Source organism: Canis lupus, chromosome 1, assembly GCF_048164855.1.
Source record: "Canis lupus baileyi chromosome 1, mCanLup2.hap1, whole genome shotgun sequence".
NCBI classification, from domain to species: Eukaryota; Metazoa; Chordata; class Mammalia; order Carnivora; family Canidae; genus Canis; species Canis lupus.
Window position 1 is genome coordinate 7,758,853 of NC_132838.1, and position 24,472 is coordinate 7,783,324.

General features: G+C 33.8%; 1 long non-coding RNA gene across 3 annotated transcripts in view; it reads left to right on the forward strand.

Moving 5' to 3' along the window:
• Positions 1 to 1,245: 1,245 nt before the first annotated feature.
• LOC140611071 (uncharacterized) overlaps positions 1,246 to 24,472 on the forward strand; it is a 42,738-nt gene continuing 19,511 nt past the window's right edge. For 2 of the 3 annotated variants that reach the window (XR_012012448.1, XR_012012436.1), the window contains exon 1: positions 1,246 to 1,285. This is a non-coding gene — a long non-coding RNA (uncharacterized lncRNA). Of the gene's footprint in view, positions 1,286 to 19,751; positions 20,323 to 24,472 lie in introns of those variants that run through there. The other variant, XR_012012465.1, reaches the window with a different exon arrangement.

Below are 24,472 nucleotides of genomic sequence, written 5' to 3' on the forward strand. Positions count from 1 at the left end.
AGCATTGTGTTTTCATTTTCTTTTGTTTTTATGCTGTTTTTTTTTTCTTCTTTGATTTCCTGGTTGACCCATTCATTCTTTAGTAATATGTTCTTTAGTCTTCATGTATTTGTGATCTTTCCAAGAATTTTTTCATGACTGACTTCAAGTTTCGCAATATTGTGGTCAGAAAATATGCATGGTATGATCTCAGTCTTTTTTGTTGTTGTTGAGGCCTGATTTGTGACCGAGTATGTGACCTATTCTGGAGAATATCCCATGTGCACTTGAAAAGAAAAAATGTGTATTCTGCTGGTTTAGGATGAAATGTTCTGAATACATCTGTTAAGTTCATTTGTTCCAGAGTGTCATACAAAGTCAGTGTTTCCTTTTTGGTTTCTGCTAGACAATCTATCTAAGAGGGGGTGTGCTGTGGAGCGTTAAAGTCTAAATGATTTAAGTGGGGCGTTAAAGTCCCCTACTACTACTGTATTAGTATCAATGAGTTACTTTATGTCTGTTATTAATTGTTTGATATATTTAGGTACTCCTATGTTGGGAGTATATTTACATTTACTAGATATTCTTGTTAGATAGTACCCTTTATTATGATATAGTACTATTCTTCATCTTGTTAGAGTCTTTAGCTAAAAATCTAGTTTGTCTGATATAGGTATTGCTACTCCAGATTTTTTAAAAAGATTTTATTTATTTATTTATTTATTTATCTATTTATTCATTCATTCTTTCATTCATTCATGAGAGACACACAGAGAGGCAGAGAAAAGGGCAGAGGGAGAAGCAGGCTCCCCACTGGGACCCTGATGTAGGACTCTGTCCCAGGACCCTGGAAACATGACCTGAGTCAAAGGTAGATGGTCAACCACTGAGCCATGAGGTGCCCCACCAGCTCTCTTAATGTCCATTTGCCTGATAAGTGTTTCTCTATCTTCTCATTTTCAATCTGCAGGTGTGTTTAGCTCTAAAATGAATCTCTTATAGGCAGCATATAGATGGGTCTTGTTTTTCATCCATTCTGACACCGTATGTCTTTTGATTGGAGCATTTAGTCCAATTACATTCAGTGTAATTATTGATAAATAGGTACTTATTGTCATTTTTAAAAAAGATTTTATTTATTTGAGAGAGAGAACATGAGCAGAGAGAGGAGCAGAGGGAGAAGGACAAAGAGACTCCATAAGGAGACAAGGGACACAGAGCATGACACAAGGCATGATCTCACAATCTGAGATTATGACCTGAGCTGAAATCAAGAGTCAGATCCTCAACTGAAAGAGCCACTCAGGTGCCATTTTATCATTTTATTACTTGTTTTGTTGTTGCTTTTGAAGATTTTCTCTGTTCCTTTCTTTTTTTTTTTTTTTTTTTCCTCTGTTCCTTTCTAGTCTTTGTCCCTTTTGGTCTTTCCTTTCCACTCAGTCTCCTTTAATATTTCCTGCAAGGCTAGTTTAGTGGTCATGAACTACCTTAGTAGTTTTTGTTTGTGTGGGAAACTCTTTACCCGTCCTTCTATTCTGAATGATAGTCTTGCTGGATAGAATATTTTTGGTTGCAGATTTTTCTCATTCAACATGTTGAACATATCATGCCACTTTCTTCTGGCTTGCCAAGTTTCTGCTGAGAAATCTCCAGCTAACTTTATTAGTTTCCCTTTGTAAGTTAATGACTTCCTTTGTCTTGTTTTTAATATATATATTTTTTCTTTATCAGTGCATTTGGCAAATTTAATTACAATGAATTTTTTGGTATTGGTCTGCTTTTGTTGATTTTTATGAGAGCTCTCTGTGCCTCCTGGATTTGAATGTCTGTTTCTCTCCCTAGATTATGGAAGCTTTCTACTATTATTTCCTCAAATTAATTTTCTACTTCCCTTTCTCCCTCTTTTTCTTCTGAGACTCCTATGATATGAATGTTATTACTTTTGATGGAATTGCTGAGTTCTCTAAGTCTACTCTCATTATCTATAATTCTTCTTTCTCTCTTTTGTTCAGCTTTAGTATCTTCCATTATTTCATCTTGTATATCACTTATTCATGCTTCTGTTTATTCCATCCTTGTGGTTATTATATCTAATCTGCTTTGAATCTTAGTTATTGCATTTTTCATTTCTGACTTTTTAAACTTCTTTATTATCTCTTTGTAAGGACCTCTTTGAAGTCTTCCATTCTTTTCTTAAGGCCCTTATGATCATTGCTTTATATTCTCAAAGCCAGCAAGTATCCTTATGATTGCTGCTTTAAATTCTCCATCAGGCATATTACTGTTTCAATTAGACCACTGACTGTGAACTTGTTCTTTCCTTTGGGATGAATTTCTACATCTTGGCATTTTATCTAAGTCTCTGTCTTCCTCTGAGTTTCAGAAAAGCCTGTTGTATTTCCTGCTCCTGAGATTAATGGCTTTATGAAGAACTCAGATAGTGTCCAGGGCCTGGCACTTCAGGGAGTGCCTTTAGTATGTGCTGCACACATTTTGCTGCTGTGACTCGGCTGTTCTATCCTTCGGGCTAGTTATCTGCAGAGGCTCTCCTTGTCTAAAGTGGGAAGTGTTTGGACCTTGGCAAAACTATGTTCAGTTTCAACTAGGCTTGCTCTGGTCTGCATGTTAAATGAACTGGAACCGAAGCCTTGCAGAACTCTCAAATTTGGAGATGTGGTGTATGTGGGGGTGTCTGATGGTCTTTTGGGGAAGGGGCCTGCCACACTGGTAAGGTAGAGTGCGTGTGTGTGGGGGGGCTTGGTGTAAGCATACTAGACAGCCAGTGTCAGCACCATGTTGTTTATTAAAACTGGTTTATGCTGAGGGGCAGGAGAGGGAATTGGCTCCAGCCATCTCCTTTGTCCTGAAGAGGAATCTCCCTGCCCGCTGCTCTCCCGAAAGCACGAAAAATTTCCCCTCATGCGTCAGAAGCATTTTTTAAATCACAAATTTTCAAACTGTCTCAAGGCTGTCTGCCTGCCAGGAGCAGCACAGTGCACTTTGGGCTCTATCCCAGCCAAGCCTGCTGACTTTGAAAACTCCCAAATTTAGGGATATGCTGTGTTGGGGAGCTACTCTAGTCTTCTGGGGGAGGGTCTTGCCAGGCTCAGACAGTTGCAGTTTTGAATGAGGAGGGCATCACACCAGAATGCCAGGGTGTGAGATTTGGCACAAGCAGGCTAGGCAGCCAGTATTTGGGCTAGCTGTCCTCAGCAGGTATTTCTGCATCTATGCTGAGAGTGGGAGAGGGAAATAGTGCCTCCCTACTCTTCTGTCCCCAGAGATGCATCTCTGTGATGCCACCTCTCACAGATGTGCTCCACAAAGAGTGAATGGTCTCTCACCATGTGCCTTAGGTGATCCTCAGATTGTGCTGTCTGCCCCAGGGTTGCTTGCCTGCCTTTTTTCCAGGAGTAGGACTGCACTCTTATGGCTTTATCCCAGCCATGCTCACAACCTTTAAAACTCCAGTCTTTGAACCTCACTAGTTGCAGAAACTCATAGAAGTCAACTCCTTTCATTAACCCAGTCAATGGCTTTGGGGAAGTGTTTTCCTTGTGTGATCCCTGTGTGCGTCCCACGTAAAAAAAATATATATGCAAAAGAGTAAGACATCTCAAAAAACATTCTGAGCTTTAGGGTTATACAAAAACAGATTGTGAGCAGAATTTGACCCAGTGGGCTATAATTAGCTTACCCCTGTTCCAGGGTGTACTCTCTCATATATTAGACATGGTTCTAGTATCGTGTCAGTTAGATCCACTGGATTCTCTTTCTTATGATCTTTCATTTTCCATATGGTTTATCTGGGCTTTAAGTAGATAGAACAGAAGTGTGCATACCCCTTGAGGTCTAGGTTTGGATGTGAATGATGAAAAATCAGCCACATTCTTTTGACCAAAGCAAATTATAAGAGCAGCCTACATTTGAGGACTAGGAAAATAAACTCCAACTCTTGAGGAGAAGAGCTGTAAAATCCATTGCAAAAGTTACATACAGTGAGAAATTTTATTTATTTATTTAGGATTTTTTTTCTTCCTTTTTTTCCCCAAATATTTTATTTATTTATTCATGAGAGACACACAGAGAGAGAGAGAGAGAGAGAGAGAGAGAGGTAGAGACACAGGCAGAGGGAAAAGCCGGCCCCATGCAGGGAGCCCGACGTGGGACTTGATCCCGGGTCTCCAGGATCATGCCTTGGGCCAAAGGCAGCACTAAACAACTGGGCCAGTGGGGCTGCCTGAGAAATTATTTTTAAATGACTATTTTTACAACTTCTTTACTTTCATAGTTTTCCCATTCCCTTTCTTCTTCTCTACATTGCTTAACGTATCTTTTAGCTACATGCAATAAATACATTTATCAAGATATAAAGAAGGAAGACTTGCATATAAAGAGTTCCTGAAATTAGAAAAAAAAAAAATAAAGGAATTCCTGAAATTGGAGCTAAATGCAGTAGTAGGATGACAGTTTTCTCACATTGCAGAAGAGTAAATGGCCTTTTCAAAAAGCAGAAACTGTATTAGAAAAAATAATATGAGTGGATATTTAGCATCCTCTGCCCTGGAATGCCTAGGTGGCTCAATGGTTGAGCATCTGCCTTTCACTCAGGGCATGATCCTGGGATCTGGGATCAAGTCCCATTGAGACTCCCTGCAGGGAACCTGCTTCTCCCTCTGTGTATGTCTCTGCCTCTCTCTCTCTCTCTCTCTCTCTCTCTCTGTGTCTCTCATGAATAAATAAAATCTTTTTTTTCCTTAAGAAAAAATCCTCTGGCCTAGATATTACTAGTCTATTCTATTTATGTTTGAAACCCAAGTTCAAACCCCACTTCGAGCCCCATTCTCCTTCATTCCTCTCCTTAATAGATCAGATATGTGTTCAGGTATTGACCTTTCTCTATGAAACCTTGTACTTGAGGGGTGCAGACTGGGCTCAATCCCCAGAGGTTAAATATTGGTTGGCCTAACTGGTGCTGGCACTACTCTAGATAGTAATTTGTTAAGGTCAAGGGCACCTGAGATAATTTATGGAAAGTGAGAAAAGTGTGCTGATGTTTATGGGAATTTAATTGGGTTTACAATTATTGAGATGAGAATGAGACATGGCTTATTTTCTTCTGGATTTCACTATGTCAGATATGGTGCCATGAGCCACTACAGCTATGTTTCTATCTTGTGGGAATTTAGGCTAAATACATTGCCAAAATAGAACAGCATAACTGATGGATTGAAAAATAGTGTGATTCCTAATGATATCACTGAGCTATGCAAATGATCAGGTAACTAATTCTGTTCTCCTGCAGGTGTATAGTAATATATTATCCAATTAGTTAAGAAATTATTTTTTTCATACTTGAATTCAAAAGCAGTCCAACTAAAATCACCTTACTCAAAGCAAAAAAAAAAAAAAAAAAAGAAAGAAAATAATAGCAACAACAACAAAAACGTTGTAAAGAAAGTCTGGTCTATAAATACAAAGTACTCAAGAGGAAAACGTGTTTAAAAGGGAGGGCACCTGGCTGGCTCAATCAGTAGAATATATGACTCTTGATGTCAGGGTCCTGCATGTGGAAGCAAAAGAAAAGAAAAAGGAAAGAAAAGAGAAAAAAAGAAAAGAAAAGAAAGAAAAGAAAAGAAGAAAAGAAAAGAAAAGAAAAGAAAAGAAAAGAAAAGAAAAGAAGAAAAGAAAAGAAAAAAGAAAAGAAAAGAAAAGAAAAGAAAAAAAGAAAAGAAAAGAAAAGAAAAAAAAAAGAAAAGAAAAGAAAAGAAAAGAAAAGAAAAGAAAAGAAAGGAGGAGAGGAGAGGAGAAGAGAGGAGAGAGAGGGAATGGAAGGGAAGAGAGAAGAAGAGAGAGAGAGAAGAGAAGAGTAGAGGAGAGGAGAGGAGAAGAGAAAAGTGAGGAAGTGTGGGAGGAAGGAAGGAAGGAAGGAAGGAAGGAAGGAAGGAAGGAAGGAGAAGGAAAGAGAAAGAAATAAAAAAGAAAAGAAAGAAAGAAAAAGAAAAGAAAGAAGAAGAAAGAAAGAAAGAAAGAAAGAGAGAAAGAAAGAAAGAGAAAAAGAAAGAAAGAAAGAAAGAAAGAAAGAAAGAAAGAAAGAAAGAAAGAGAAAGAAAGAAAGAAAGAAGAAAGAAAGAAAGAAAGAAAGAAAGAAAGAAAGAAAGAAAGAAAGAAAGAAAGAAGAAAGAATTACAGTGGGGTGGAGTGAGTGAAGAAATATAAGCATGAAGCTAAAAGGAATTTTAATTTGCCATAACACCCACAGCAATCAAGACCAACATGTATTTCTGTTAGAGTTTTCATGGAAGTGAAGGGGCAATAGCAGAGACGGGTATCAAGTTGCATAGAAGGATGGAGGGATAGACCTTGCTATGAAAGTGCATGTCCCTAATCCTAAAAATACATAAAATGCACTCAGGATTTTGGGAGCAAGGCAGCTTTTTACAACAGAGATAAAATTTTGGTCAAAATCAGACTATCCAAAAATGTAATAATGAATACACAATGAGGTCACATCTTCTTAAATCCTCATTATGCAAAGTCAAGCATGCCCAGCTCGTAAGACAGGAAAAATTCAGAGTAGTATGGGTGGCAAGAAGAACCTTAAAGGTGGTTCATATATAGAGCACTTACAGTAATGGATCTTAAGAGAATGCCTACCATATGTACAGGTGATACAGGTGATATTAACATTCGTTAATATCTCTCAGGATAAATAACCAAGCTTTTAAAGACTAACGAATGATGGAGGCATGCCACAAATATATTAGAAAATCATTCCAGTGTATTATCACTCTGAAATAATATAAAAAATATTTTAATATGGGATTGAAAGTCTTCCTTTAATTTAAATCCATTATATGTTATAGTTTCCGTATTTTTGGCAATCACCACAGCATGTATTTTTTGGGATATTTATATGTTGCTTAAGTTTCTACACCATTCTGTAACTTCCATGAGAGTAGAAAATCTATTTCCATGTAAGGAAGGAGAACTGTAAGGTCCCTAAAGAGTTCCTTAGGAATGTGCAAATTTTTCCCTTTCTTCCTAAGAAAGGGGAGGAACTAGAACTCAATTTTATATAAAACTTATATAAAAGTAAAATTGTGATAGGTAAATTAGGTCCATATTAACATTTTATCTGATTTTTGGTTTTATTTTGGAAGACTAAATGTTGCCTAAAAATACATTAATTAAAGTATCACCGAAACATTAAAGAAAAGGAAAAGCAAAAGAACATTACTTAATCTGAGATAACCGGTGACATCTAGCTGGTACAGCATCATATAAAAGTGAAAAATATAGAAAGCATGAAGCTCCAGGAAAAAAATAGCAATGTCTAAAATCAATAAGTACTTGCCACATTGTAACAAGGATATTTTATTGATTTTTCAATCTTCAGTCTGTGCTCATTTGGAAACTTGCTGTTTGGTATATATCTATAGACCTTTATTTAGAGGTAATATAATATTCAACTTTCCAGCTATCTAGCTAAATGATTTGAAACTGTAATGATCAGATATATGTCGACATTCCATATGTAACAATGGGTTTTTCTCATAATTGCTATGAAATCTTCATATTATGGTATACTTCATTGCCGATAAAATATACATAGAAACATACTCAGATTAAGACTGCATCTAGGGATCTTAAAATAAGGTCACGTTTTATTTTCAAGGGAACTTTGACGTAAGCATAGATCTTCATAAAATATTTCGTGTAAGGATTACTGAATATATTATATGCTATCCTGAAACTGACTACATTTTAATTGGGCATTTTGAGAATTGAGCATCTCTGTTTATGTGGCCATACAAAACTAGCAATTTCTTCAAAAGATTGAAATCATGATTGCAGAAAAAAAGTTATTAAGTTGATATGGACCACTGGGCCATGTCAAAAAATACTTCTTCTCATATAATTTGGTTTAGAAGTCCATTTTAGATAAAAACTGAGAGATTCAGTCACTATGATTCTACTATGGTACTGTGGATGCATATTATAGAACTATTCAAAGTAACTATGTAGAATTCAAGAGCTATCTCACATTCGGGAACATATATTTTACTTTTTAATTAGATAAGCCATACATTTGTATCATAACAATTTGAAAAACAAATTAGAATAATTCAATAAATAAGCATTTACTGAGATCTTACAACCTAGAAATAACACTATTAAGGCAATATGTTTATAGATGTTTTCCTAGATATATACACATGTACATAAATTCATGTAGTTCGATGATAAAAATATGATATAAAAGAGATCAATTTATCTCTTTTATCATGAGTACTAAAAGAACCTATTAGCTTCTACTGTATAAACTAAGAAAGGCAACACACTTTTTCCCCCCTATTTATTACATCAATGCTAAAAGAATAAGAATCACATCAATTAAGAGAACAGAATTATATAATAAAAGTATTTTACATCATTTTTAATTTACTTTTTCAAGAATATTTTAGCCTTGGCACTATGGTATATTTAAGCTAGCAGAACGATTTAAACTAATTGTAAGTACTACGAGCTCTTAATCCTTCCCCAGTTTTTACTTTTTTTTATTAAATCCTTTATTTTGACAAGTCTCTCAGAAGTCTAGAGTTACATATTGAAGTAATGTTTTCCTACCCCTGTTATCTGACTATGTCTGGACCCAGTGAGTAAGTCTAGAGCTATCAACCTGTGCATTGTTGGGGAGGGCCTTTTCATTCTTTTGAAAATAGTAAAGAAATATTTTTCCTTATTTTCATTCATAGGTAGCCGTTTTTTTGTTTTGTTTTTCAAATACATCCTTATACATTTGTTTCTTCTTTTTTATACTTGCACCATAATTTTTTCAAAAAGTCACGTGTGTGTTCTGTTTACTTGCCTGCTATGCTGGGATTCTCTTCTGTTCATACCAATGGGTGTTTTTCCCACATATTTTTGTCAACTATGTTATTCTGTTTCATTTTTAGTAGTAGTTATTAGTGGAATGGATCTGGGATCATGCTCTGTACCACACATACTATTTTCAACTATATTAAGTAACACAAATTCATACTGATGCCATCGCATCTAATCTTATACTATGTGTTATTCTGTATTCCCTTTGGTTGTCTGTAACCTCTTTCAACTAAGAAACATTTGGATAATAAAGGAAATAACTTCCTATAGAAACCAAACTAAACCAAAAACATGAGACCACTGACTTTCATCTTCTGTCACTCATTTACTTTTCAATTCCAGTACACATGTGTATGGATTCAGAATTTATACTCCTGCAGGAAAAATCATGATCTATTTGAGTACTGTGCTAATGTACCATTCCTTTCACCTTTAATGTCACAAAATCCACTCATTTCTAAAGCTACTTAGGTCGACAACCTCCTCACCCCCTTCAGTGAGGTAATTTAATATATATGTAAACATTAAATTATTTTCTCATAGTCTGCATTCTGTGCTGCGATCCTCCAACCTCTTAAATGTTTTCATTTGCAGACTTTAAGATTCAATTTTTATGCTGTAAAATTTTATGAATTTTAAAAAATGTATAAAACTTATCTATTGGGAAATAATACAAGTGCATATGAAATCTTAGCTCTATTATCCAAATTATTGTTATATTAGGAAGATAAGATAAAATAAAATTGTTATTTGCCTCAAAGTAACTATAGACTGGGAGATTCTGTTATGAATTTCATGTACATGAGTATAATCAAATATAATTATAAAAATTAATTTTAAAAAAGTTGTCAAAATGAGATAAAATGTGTTCTTTGGGAAAAAATACAAAAAGTCTTGGTTTATTGTCTTTGTGTTTTTTCTTGAGGCTGAAAAATAAATGTCTTCTTTTCATTGGATTAGAATACTAAAAAATAAATTGTCATATTCTATATAAGTGAAAAATCCATAGTTGAATTGATATCACTTTTATAGATACAACCTGGTAATTATTAATATCTCAAAAGAAGAAAATTGTAGTGGATTCAAGTTACTGTATTTTTTTCTAAAAAAATCACAGATAAAATAGTTAAATATTATATTCATTAAAATTAATCTAGTATATTTTTAAAAATGTGATTATTTCATATCACTCTGTTTGAATAATTTTTCAGAAACAAAATTGATCTTGGCATTTACATTCAGAGTTATTGGCATTATGTCATAGAATAACACTATCTTAAAAGATGAATCACATACCGTATTTCTGCCGAGCTTATTGATCATCCTTCAGCATATAAAGAACTTGTAAGGTTAAAAAGCGTTTAAAGATTTATTACCAGTATTGATCTACTTTTTTTTTTTTTTTGTGGCGTTGAAAGCAAATATAAATCCAGTTCCAGCAAAAGATACAGTAAACATTACTGTTTAAATACCAGAATTTAACAATTTAAGGCATGTCTTCACTCTGTAATAAAAGGTACTATTTGCTACTTGTTACCTATATGGATTCTTATTTCATTATCAAGATTTATCACTTGCTAAATCACTGCTTATTATTGATTTAGCAAAAACTAAACAAATCTCAACTCCACCCCATGGAATGCTTCCTTGATTATGGGTATGCTATTCTTAATTCAGCTCAACTAACTGAAAACATGATGTGGATGATCTTTTAGAATGTGAATAAGAATATTCTCTAGATCCATCTGAGTTTCAGCTATATCTATATCTAAATATTTTTATTTTCTCTATCAATACTTATTAAGTATTACTACTTAATAAAAATGCAGTATATCTGATATCATATTTTATCACATCCCATGCACATTTATATATGTATACATATTATAAGTGTATATAACAATACATATATAATGTGTATTTATATGCACATTTTCTGCATAAAAATGCATGACTTCCTATGTGCTCTAGAGTGCTATAGATTTTTTAATGCAGGGTTTAAACATATCTTTTGTATTCTTAGCTTATATTTTTTATTGAGCTTTAAGTGATATTACTATCATGACTTGAAATAAGATGAGTTAGGAGAGCTTAAAGACTTTTGTTCCATTAACTTGGGACCTAAGACAAATGGAAAATTTATATAATCTATCACTTTAGCACATGTAGGGCATATGTACAAATGAAGCCTTTAGTTTATCTTCTGTTCTGAACATATAGTTCTTATGCTATATGTATTAAGTAGGTCAGGCATAGCATTTTGATCAGGAAACTAAAAAATTTTGTAAGATAACTGATACTTGTCATTGTATCATGTTCTGTAAGAAAAGTCATCTAAAGACAAAAGAACGTCCGTACAAACAGATCTGGAAGTTGTTTCACACATTTGTAATATCGAATCTATTGAGTGTTGATGGCCTTCTCTGAAAGAAGTCCATATTTCTCTTAAACGTGGTAATGTTACAATCATGGATAAATGGTGTTTACTATGCACTTTCATATAGCAAATGCTTGATAGGCATAAAGAGCAAAATGTTCAAAATTCTCTAACCTTGACAACAAAAAGAATAGAGAAAATGTTTCCAATTTATTTTATGCAAATGTATACCCAAAAGAAAAATTGGAATATTTCTGAAAAGCAGTCATAGCATATCTACTGAAAGAATTACAAATCAAACAGATACCCACCTAGTCAGAAATCAACATATGTAGGAATGAAAAAAATAGTATTTGATTATTTTTTTTAGATGCTGTAGCATTAAGATCACTATTTTTTTAACTCTGAAACTGGAACCTCCACCTCTGCCACTTTTCATACTCTTTGAAAGGTCAGATAAATGGCATTTCATACTATAGACTAAGTGCAGACTATTACTTGTATCAGAACTTCCCCCTTTATCCCTTTATCCAATGCTCACAGTCCTTCACTTTCACCAGACTGTGGTCTGTCAACTGCTCTTGTCTCTCCTGTCTATGGAGTCCACCTCCCTCCTCTACTCTGCTCAGACTGTTTCATGGTGCAGAATTTCATGTGCTTAAAAAACCCACCTCTTAGCATTCTGCTTTTCCGGTCTTTACAGTTCCTGACTGTGGGTAGACCACCACTTTTACTTCTTGTTTTCCTGCTTCCAAAATGTCAGAATTTGTGAAAACATGCTGCCCTCCCACGCACACTCTTTTCCTCTTTTCTTTATTTGCTTTTTTTTTTTTTTTTGTAGTAGTAGAAAATAATACAACCTAATAAGTTAGTCCACACTAGTGGACTGAACATGTGGTGTTCTACAACTCTTCCATCTATTTCAAATTAACTCATTCTGATTTTTCAGTGAAATAAAATTATACATATATGTTTTATATATATAATAATACATATATATATACACATCACCCGTGTAACACACACACATGTCAGCATGCATGTATACAAATATACACGTAACTCCTGTTTTCCAGAGAGAATCTCTGCAATTGAGCATTTTAGGTTCTGCCTTTGCTCCAAAGCTGCACTTATTATTTCTTCTCGTATTTTCACTTCTTCCTCTTTTACTGGGTCCTACTTTAGCTAATATCCTATCTTTCCTCCCAACATTACAACAATGAAAAAAATAACATCTCCCAAAACTAATTTTACCCTCTTTGTCATCACATATTAAAAGAATCATCCATATTGATTGCTTTTTTATTCTGTAAGTTCTAATAATTCTCTTCTGTTCATCATGTTGTACAAAATGATGTCATCATGGATCATCATTGCAAATCCATATATTTGCAAAACTTTCTTTGTAATTTCTTTAATATCAAAAAACCTTAACTAATCCTTCTATAACTCTTCTTCCTTAGTTTTTGTGACATTAAGATTCTCTAGTTTTCCATAACATATTTTAGAAGTTTATTGTGTTTTGCTTTGTTCTGTTTTTCCACCTATATCTTCTACTTTTGCCCCCCCCTCGACTTTATCTATCAATATAAATGCATTAGAAAGTTCCACCTGTCTTTATTTTTCATAACTTCCTGGCAATTTTCTCATTATCCATAATTATCTGCTTTAGAATAACCAAGGGGATTTTATGCACCTGTAGATTCTCCAGCTCTGATCCAGAACTACCAAATCAGAAAACCTGGAGCTTTAACAAAAAAAAAAAAAAAAATCTCATTTTCTAACAAGCACTCTTGTGTTTATTATGCACCCCACATATTGGGAATTATTGCTGTATATATTCATCCCTTTGGTAATCTTACTTAACTCTGCAATTTATCATATCACCTCTATAAGGATATCTCTAAAGTTTTATCCACATCCTGACCTTATTTTTAAATTGTTGCTCCATATTTCCAGTTGCCAGACAGGTATCATTATGGATAGTTTCTATTGAGCCCTGTATGTTATATATACTCAAATTCCCCCATTAGAGATTAGTGTAGAATTGATAAAAATTTATTGATGATCAATGTAGTTATATTTTTAATGAATCTGGTTGTGACAATTTGATGACTAGACAAAGAAATAGCCTGGTTAATTTGCTGTAATCTTGTCCTTAACATGAAACAAGTTTCTTGTTTTTATGATTATAATCTCTTCCCATCTGCTTAGTAGAATTTACTTACTTCTAATCTTCAAAATATATGGATACTGTGCTCCTCCAGATTTATTGCACATTCCAAGAATTAATGAGAGCTCAGATAGTCCTTCAGAGTCTATGGTGTGTGTTTGTGTGTATATAAGGGTGCTTGAGATTTCCATTTGATTTATGAGACTGAATATTTTTTATTTAGACTCATAAAATAATGACTTTTAAAAAACAGTGACTTATTCAATTAAGCCTTGATCACTTAAAGAAAAACAACATCTTTATATGTTGTTGCATTTTAAATTTCCTGAATATAATACTCAAGCAACACATACTGTATATTAAATAGCAACTTGCCTCAGGATGTGCAGTGTTAGATTCATATATTCCTACATATTTTTGCTACATTTGAATTGAGTTCAACATTCTTATAAATCTTCACCACATACAATGGCTTGATAGATTAGAGTTATTTAAAATTAGCATAACTGAGGGTGGATGTACTTTGAACATTGCTATCAAAATTTTATACACAGATGTCACATTTATCTGTCCATTGTTATAAAAAGATAAATTTAAATTTAAGGAATTTTTGCAACTAAAATTATGACCTAAAAAAGTGTATAATAAAAATCACCTTTAAACAATTTCATGATATATAAGACAAATTTTAATGTTCTATTAGAAGGTCATCAGGTCACACAAGGTCTAATACATCTAAAACGCATTAGAATTCAAAGGACAGTATGTACAATCTTCTCTTCCAGTACCATGCCCCAATTAAGAATACTTCAAAATTAATAAGAAGGGAGAGATTTGCATCTTATGTCACTGCCCAAGTCATTCAGTAAGACAACTTATTAAGCATAGAAATTATGCCCTATTTCCACGCATAAATTGTGCACAAATAGTAACTCTATTATTTGTGCTTCAGTAAAGTTACATATAATAAAAATGTGATTGATATGACACCATACCCTGTATAGGAAAAGTTTTATTGAAAATTCTAGTCTCCCCAATTCACTTATGGCCATTCTGCGGTCCTTGTTTTCTATAGAACCTCTACTCCAATATGCAGAGCAAGTTCATAATACACATCAATTTTATTAAATTGTTGCTACATTCCACTGAAGAACAATATAACTATTATTACAAAATACCATGTTTTGTTGTCGTATTTGGTGCAATAACTTCATAAATATTCATGTATTATAATTAATTACTTCAATTTAAACTAAGACACCTCAGAGGTAATCCAATATATCTAAGCAGGATATGTTCACAACCTCTCTTCATTTCTGATATATATATATATATATAGAGAGAGAGAGAGACAAAAATAAATCTTGCTCATGAGTTGCTGATAAAATTAGTACCTTAAGAGAAATGAGAAAAAAAATCTCTTCTTGGAATTCCTAGAAACAATGATAATAATAATAATTAATAATAATAATAATAATAAACCAAACTGCCATTTGAAACCAAATGCTGTTAAGAAATAGTTTCACAAAATTTCAAATAACTATCTTCTGATGGTACCTAATCTTACATATAATAAGAAAATTATTTCTTATGTACATGCATGGAAAAAAATAGAAATCTGCAGAACAAATTGTAGCAAGACTAGTAATTGACAAATGGATTGACTTCTCAACAGAAAACACTAAACATACCCTAGAAATACCTGTCTGTTCTACTTTTTCTCCTAAAAAGACGCCATGTGCACCAAGAGAGTCTGTGGCAGGTAAAAAATATCTTCTTTCAAAAGATGTCCATGTAATGGACAAAAAGAAGTTCAAAAGAGTTCCTGAAGTATGTTACCTGACCTGGAAAAGGGGACTTCCAGATGTGATTTTTAAGGATCTTGACTTTGGGGGATTATTCTGGATATCTGGGAGGCCTACTGTCATCACCAAGATGCCATAAGAGGGAAGCACCATGATTATGGAATCAGAGGTCACAGTCAGAGAGATTGGCATTTGAAGATGCTACACTGTTGGCTTAAAGACACAGCAAGGGGCCAAGAGCCAAGGAATGCATAAGGCTTCCAGAAGTTGGAGAGGGCAAGGAAATGTATTATCTCCTAGAGCATCCGGAAGAAATGTAGCCCTGCTGAAACTCTGATTTTAGCACAGAGATACCTTGTCAGAATTTTAACCTCCAGAGCTATACAAGAATAAATTCCTGCTGTTGTAAGCCACTAAATTTGTGGTACTCTGTTACAACCAGAGGAAATTAATACATTTTTTCTCTCAGTAGACCATCACTAGAAAAATAAAATTTGATGTAGAACAGACTAGCTCAACTCATTTATTAAGTTAATTCATTTCAAACATATGGTCACTGAAAACACACAATTTCTTGGATTTATTGTGGTGGTGGATGTTATTTGCCACAGCCTATAGCATCCTTAATATAGAAAGGTAGAGATAAATATCATTGCTAGTACTTTTCTGATTGGTTTAATTTTAATCTATTACTGATGTGTGATACAATGTACATGCATTCTAAGAAATCCTCCTCAGAAAAAGCATAGAGCAGAATTTTGTAGTCACATGATAAACATGCCCTGCTCTCATAATCCACACTATTAAATATTACTTGACTTTTACTTTAAGTGAGTTATAGCTCTGTGTAGTAGCAAAGCATCTGATAAGCATGTAATCTTTGACCACTCACTTCCCTTCCCGGACATGTCCATTGCCTCACCTGCAACATTAGAAAACAGGCCAACTCCTATATGACTCTCCACACCTCAGATTTTTATGATATGAAAAAGAAAGTCTAATAGACCCAGAAAGAGCTACGGTGCTCTTATTTTTTCTCCCAGTATGGTGCAGTAGATTATTTAAGTGAGGATGTGAAAGAGCTAGCCATTTACTTCCCAGTTCAGCACAATGGAATAGTAAGCTAAATTGCACACTATTTTGCATAAACATTACATCCTATCTTTCAATTGGTTTGTAATATAACCACTACTGGTGCTTTATTTGCATATTGCTTATATTATAGTATTTTTAGTGGTAGAAATTTGTTACAAATATTTCTGATCAGTCAAAAATCAAGTAAAACAAAATTTGGAGATTTAACCCTCTTACTCTGTCCCTCGCATCAATCAATATGTCCTCAAATTCCTTCTCTCCAGACCTATCCTGAGGATAACATAAATTATCAATCACATTAGTTAAATAATAGGCAATATATGTTTAGCTTTATAGTATATACATAGAAAAATATCTGGCACAGACAGAAAAAATATGATCAATTTTGTTATCAGTGGTACCAGTGATATGTTCCCAGTTTCTCAAGTCTTCCCCAAAGTGTATAATTAATCACTGCGAACTTCACTTCCCTCTCTCTCTCCCTGCCTCTGTCCTTTCTACCCTTTCTTCCTTCCTCCTTTCCTTCCTCTCCCCCCTTTTTTCTTTCTTTATAATTATTTTTTAAATATTTTACTTATTTATTCATGAGACACACAGAGAGAGAGAGGCAGAGACATAGGCAGATGCTCAACCACTGAGCCACCCAGGTGCCCCTAATTTATATATATATATATATACATATATATATATATATATAGAATTAGAGGCTTTGACATCAGGCAAGTTGGGTTTTCTCTCTCTTATCTCTCGTTTCCCTCGTAACTCATTTTTTCACCCAACGCTCAATTGGTCACTCAATTGATAGGGAGACGTCTTCAGAGACAGGTATCTTTCTGACTTTCTCATTTGTTATGCTGTGAGCCTGAAATTAACTGCTGAACCATAGGCACATCATTTACTGGGCTTAGTCTTGTGGTAACTACTCACTCACAGGAAATGTAAACAATTAGAATAAGAAATTAGAGCAAAGTGAGACATGGTAAATGGGGGGAATGCCAAATTGTTGTGAGAACAATTTTTGGGGAAATGAAGCTGAAGTTCACACATGAAGGATGAGAGGTAAGTAGGAGTTGGCCAATGTGATGGAGGAAAAGACAGCGACAGGAAGAAAGAAACTTCTTGGATGCGGAGCTCTACGTGCACAAGCACGAGGGACAGAAAACTGGGTCTGCCCAGGAGCTGGGTGTTACTCTCCTTCTCTGGAGTGTAGATCATACAGATCATGGGAGGAATTGGAGGTAGTAGATGGGAGAAATAGGAACAGAATAGTAGATAAGAATACCAAAAATGATGATCTATGATAACAATAAAATGTTTCTCTTTAGCTGAGATCCTCTACTTTCTCTCCACTTTGTGTTCTCATAATTTAGTCAATTTCTTCCACCATCAATGCTCACTCCTACCCAGAGAAACCAGTACTGTCATTCTACCAACCATCCCAGTGGCTATGCCTGAGGGGAAATGGAAACCAGAATCACTGGCAATTAGTACTAAACTTTTTTTAATCCCTAAAAACCTCAGGGAAGACAAAAAAAGAAAGAAAGAAAGAAAGAAAGAAAGAAAGAAAGAAAGAAAGAAAGAAAGAAAGAAAGAAAGAAAGAAAGAAAGAAAGAAGGAAGGAAGGAAGGAAGGAAGGAAGGAAGGAAGGAAGGAAGGAAGGAAGAAAGAAAGAAAGAAAGAAAGAAAGAAAGAAAGAAAGAAAGAAAGAAAGAAAGAAACTTTATTTGGTGGTAATGAAAACATGTACTTATGTTTCAGAAGCAGAATCTTTCAAGCCAAATGAGTAAATAATAAGAAACAATGTTTTCTGTTTTGTGTAATTTTATCATTAGTTTAAAACTTGTTTGATGATATGTGGTATATATTTGGTATCCTTAATATCCATTTTAATAATTTTTATGAAAATACTATTGTGTTATAGCAGAAATGTTGGGTAATAAAGAAAAATAATACATGATCATGCCCCTCCCCCAAATTATTTCTCTTGCCCATTTGTTTTTCCCTTTGATTTTTAATTTTTTTAAAGATTCTATTTATTTATTCATGAAAGAAAGAGAGGCAGAGACATAGGCAGAAGGAGAATCCCTGTGGGACCCTGGGTTCATGCCCTGAACCGAAGGCAGACACTCAAATACTGAGCTACCCAAGCATCCCTTCCTTTGATTTTTTAAATTCAAAATTGACTTCTGCATTTGAACTGAAATGTTTTGACCTATGGAGTGTATTTGATTTTAAAAGTCACAGCCTATTATTTAAATTTCTATATTTTTAAGGATTGTGTACATATGTGTATATGTGTATTCTGATTTCTCTATAGAATATAAAAGTGTTAACATTTAGTATTTTCAGTATGGTCCATCTTCAATCAAGGAATTACTGTCAAGAACAAATAGGATTATAGAATTCAATTTCTAAAAACATGTATTCTGGAAGTGCTTTATGTATGAATATTTATAAATTAGTGGCTTGGGAAGGTACTAAATTAAATGGCTTCATAAGACAATGACGTACTTTGAGAAAGAATTTTCCTTAGAAAAATGAACATGAGTCAGAAAGAAAAAATGGACATTTTTTTTCTGTATCCTTTATTACTAAGGCATACCTCTCACAAGTCTGTCACAAGAGAGATTAACATTCTGTTTTCTCTTACGTAGATATAAAAAATATAATATATAAGGAATGTAGAAAAATTCTTTATTATTACTTTTAATTTCACCACTCTTAGGTTTCCATGAAGCTTAGGATGAGAGAGTACAATTTTGTAAATTATGCATTTGATGACTTTTTTTATCCTTAAGAGAACAACTTTAAAATACTATTTATTGCTCACTAATAATATTCAGAAGTGAAGAGAAAATGTGCATATATTTTCCAAAAGGATTTTGCCCTTTTGTGATAAAGGTTCTAAAATTGAATATTTGTGCACTGAAATTCCACTGAACATCCTATGCTGCAGGAGGAAAGGACCCTGTATTCATTTTCACAATAAATCCCAGTTCTTCTTTATGTTATCATTTAATAATGTAGAGCATCATAGGGATCCCTGGGTGGCGCAGCGGCTTGGTGCCTGCCTTTGGCCCAGGGCAAGATCCTAGAGACCCGGGATCGAATCCCACGTCGGGCTCCCGGCATGGAGCCTGCTTCTCCCTCTGCTTGTGTCTCTGCCTCTATCATAGACTAAAAAATAATAATAATAAATACAGATTAAAAAATAATGTAGAGCATCATCGAACACATTTTCTCTTGAAAGTTTTGTTCTATTATACCAAAAAATTAATTTAGATGTGATATTTGCTGCCATCATGTTTACAATATATATTTGTAATGTATTTATGATTTACATGTAAATGTTGCATGTATGAACATAGATACTTGACTTTTGACTACACATAAATGACATGTGAGTGACTGCAGATGTTGTAGGACCCCTCCTTGTCCCTTGGACCTAGCAGCGTGTCCCACAGACTTCTAGTTGCCATTCTTAGCATTTTTATGACCATCATGACCTGTATGCCACAGCGACTGTAGGTCTCAACACCAGAAAACTTAGCACATCTCAAGAGCTATCCTCCAACAGTAACTCCAGGAAGCTGGTGTGTAAATACCTCAGCCTTCTTGCCCCTTGAGTGAAATAGTTCAGAGACAATTGACTTAGACAAATCTCATTACCCGCCCCCCTCTATACCCCAACACCCTCGTTCCCAGTGTGCAATTCCAAGCATCCACAGTGGTACCTGGCTTCAAAAAACATCTGTTCTAGTTCCCCTGTTCTGCCAGCGTTCCCTATACCTCCCAGAAAAACCTCTTGGGGGCTCAATGTCAGTGGCTGGGGTTGCAAAATTAAGACCTCATGTGTATCTTTCTATCATACCTCATGAATAAGAGGTTTTCATAAACCTCCTCAGGATTTCTTCCTTAATGATGTCTTTCTCTTTTTCTCTCCTCCATCCCAATGAGTTTACATCTCCACAGGCCTGTGTGTATGAACACAGGCACTCCCACAGGTAATATCCATGATTTGTAACATATACGATATACTTTAGTTATAATACATGTAAGCATGTGTGTGTATATATCTGTATCTATTTAAATTGAAATAGCTGTAAATGACCTATGTTCATCATGACAAGTCATATACATTTTTTACACTGTTTAACGTCATGTGAACCTAAGAAAAGGATTGTGACTTTCTGCTACTTGAATTTAATCTTTCTAAGGTATGCCCAGTTACTCACAAGGTTTTAGGAAATAAGTTGCAAAAACAAAAGCTTTACAGGTCACTTATTTTGAAGAATAAAAAAGCTGATACTCTGTGGAAACATTCATTGTTTATAAATGACTCCAGCATGGCATTGACACAAAGGAATGATATTTTTCAGACAGTGGGGTTGTTTTAATACAATTATATTTTCTGGAATTGCAATATTCTCTAGAGAAATTGAACATTTCTTTTTTGTTTGACAGATTAATATGGTATAAGAGACTATAACATTTTCTTAAAGTGTATGTTTAATTGTTAATATGTTAATTATTTTATAACAAATAATGAATTAATTCATACTTTTAAATAATTTCACCTTTATTTTCTCAACATTGGAACTTAAGGCTTCTTTATGTTTTATAAACTATACTTTACATTTCCTTATACTAAAATTAAATAGAAGAAAAAGCTTGCATTGAAAAAAGTTAATTGGTTATGACCAAACATTTGTTCACTCTTTCTCAGGAATATTCTGAGTTTATATAGATTTACAGAGGTATCATTTAAACTGTGACTTTATTTGCTGTCCCTTTAAATGTTGAAATGAATTCTCACATAAAACACAGATCTCTTGGCATATTAGCCAACCTACTGTCTCAGAACTTAATAATTTAAAAGTTTAGAAAACAGGGAAGACTATTGAGTACATATAACATTTTTCCAAACTGCAAAGAATCGTTGTATTTACATCAGTTTTCATATTTTATGACTCACCTACTTTTACAATGTGCATTTTTTAGAGCTGTTATAATTGACATTGTTGTATTCAGTACCTGTGACAGAGTATTTTAAACTCTTGTTCAAAAACAAACAAAAATACTTTACCCCTAAAATGACACTGACTTGTGAAAAAAGGACTGTCCGCTGGACCTTCATCCTTTCCTTTAGTTCAGCAATTTCAAGTGGATTAAAACCTGCAAGAAATGCTTTCTTCATTTTCCAAACACAAAATCACTTAGAATATTTGGAATGAGCAGGATTGCCTTGGGGACCATATATCTCTGCCTACAGAATTACATTCTCCTACTTTGATATTATTTTACTTTATGCAAAATAATCTGTAAAATGTTAAGAATTCAATGGTTTGAAATGTTTCTTTGCCAGACTTTTAAGCTTTTGGAAGTCCTTATATAAGCAACTTCAAAATTTTGCAAGTTTCTTGAGTTTAAGACACACTGGGAAGAGCATTTAATCTCTGACACACATACAAAAAACAGGAAATGCACATTCAAAGGAAAGAATGAATCACTTTTTCTATATCTATAGGAAATCGGCTATTTTGTGGTTCCTGGAGATTTAAAATGAGTAGTGCCAATCTCAAAATATTTTAGCATATTATAACCATCACTGTCTTAGTAAAATTATTAGGAAATGGTCTAGGGCAATTTATGTTCATTCAGAGTCTTGGTGACGGTTGGAGAGCTTGGCAAAAGTATTCTCCAGCAAAAACTGAATAAAAATGTTATTTTTCCTATCCCTAGAATATATATGTTAATATATCGCTTTTCAGTCAATGGGAGGAAATTGCAAGGGATTACAAAATCAGGAGGAGTGAGAATTGTGGATATTTCAAATCTCATCTACTCTGCTCAGGGCCCTTTGGGCAGTGATCTTATTCTTCCACCAAAGGCCAGTTGGTGGTCCCTGTCTCTCCACAATAGCTCCCCTGGAAGTCCCTGTACTTCTTGCCCTTGCTCCTTCAGAGCAAGGTGTATTCAGGGCTTTCTTCTGTTACTCGTCCTTGAGTCCTTAGGTAACCCTTCAGTGTCCCTTATTCCTATCCAAACTCTTAAAATAATCCCTTTAAACACCCTCTTCAATTACTCCTTCAGGAAATTATTCATCCATTTCCTGCCAAGAACATCATAATACACATTATGTTTTCAGGTTCTATATATGGCACTGTGGAAAAGCACTGAAGCCTAGAAAAAAAGATTAAAACCTCTAGGCTAGGAATATTAAGTACTATTTCTTTAAAAAAAAACCAAAAATATCATATAATAAAACTAAAAGTGACCAATAATGTTATCAAATACTCAAACTCAGAATGTTGCTTGACAACAAGATAATTTGCTCATTTAAGAACCATCCAATACTTTTGTGATGCGCTACATGCAAAAAAGTGGCGTGAAGAAGAAAAGGATATTTTCTACAAGAATACATTATTCATACATCTTGTAATATAACTCAAGATTTGGGAGTTGGGTATCTTGACCTTCAGCTACCTAACCAAAGGATTGTTATTTTCATTGCTTCTTTTAAGAAAAGTGTTATCACTATCTTTCCATTTGACATGAAAAGCTATCACTCTATGTCAATGCCTATAACAGAAGATAATAAATTATGAATCTGAATTTTATTGCCAAGGCTAATAGTGATCATTGTTAAACTAAAAATTTTAAAAATGCATTTCACTTATCAGCACTCAAACTAGAGACAACAATCCCAACATGATCTGAAAACTGAAATGTGAGATTTAAGTTGAATACAAACTAATCAGTGAGTATTCTCTACAAAATACCTACTGAAAAATTAAATAATATATTATAGTTCCTCTCCATGGTATATATTTTAGAGGTTTTTTTTTTTTCCCAACAGAATGATAGGCACTAGTTAGAATTTCAACAGTATGAGAAATAAAACCAATTTTCAGGTACTGATTAAACACACATATATTGTTATTTAACTTTTCTAACTTAATTGAAATTGAGCAGATGATATATAATTTCATTAAAAACAAAGATTTATGAGTTTCCTCCAAATTTATAGCTGAATAATTTAGCTAGAATTTTCAAATCAATCTCGTAGGGATCCTATTATAATTCTACTATTAGAGACTGAGACTATATAATTTAAAATTAATTTGGTTATCCTAATAAATTAATTGATTTGCTGAAACATATGATAAATTAAGTATATCTATTAATAAATAAAAAAATTTGGCATTGGGGGTGCTTGAGTGGCTCAGTTGGTTAAGCATCCAACTCTTGATTTCAGTTCAGGTCATGATTTCAGTGTCATGAGATGAAGCCTGCATTGAGTTCCACTTTCACTGGGGAGTCTGCTTCTCTTTCTCTCTTTTTCCCTCTTCTTCTGCCCCTCCTCTACTTGTATTCTCTCATGCTCTCTCTCTAAAATAAATAAATAAATCTTGAAAAAAATGGCATTTTAAAGAGGTAGTTTAATTTGTGTGTTCCAGGTTACTTGACTAGAAAGGAATAAATGTCTACTGTGAGAATTCAAAGCCCAGGTTGGACAGGTGGCTGAGACTCACTATATCCATACAGCCATAACACATGCCATTTCTTTTAGAAACAAACTTCCATAGGTGTTTAAAGTTTAGATACACATTTTAGTAAATGTTCATAATAGTTTTTTTAATGTTATTTCATTTATACCAACTATTTTTTCTAGAATCACTATAAAGAAAATTTTCACATAACACTGAATCAGAAATACCTGAGCCTGGGAAACTCAAACAATCATCTAGAGCTATCAATTTCAACCTATTTAATTATCTTAACATTTAATTTTTTGAAAAATGATAGAAGGCATTAAATAGTTTTATTAGAAACCTGAATTTTCATTTTAAATCGTTGATATGCCCATATGACATGATTGCTAAATATAATAAATATTGGCATATATAAACGAAAATAATTCAACATTCTTATAACTTTATCTAGCTGGATCCTCCTTATACAACAGCAGTTTGATCACTGCCACCATCCATTATATGTTTACACACACACACCACACATACCATCCCATGGTATGGTCTGTTAACATACCATGTTTAATAATCAGACTTTTATGTTAATCCATCTTCTCTTTCAACTTCTACATACATTTAATATCCTCCCCCAAAATATATTATAAATTTGGTTAGCTAA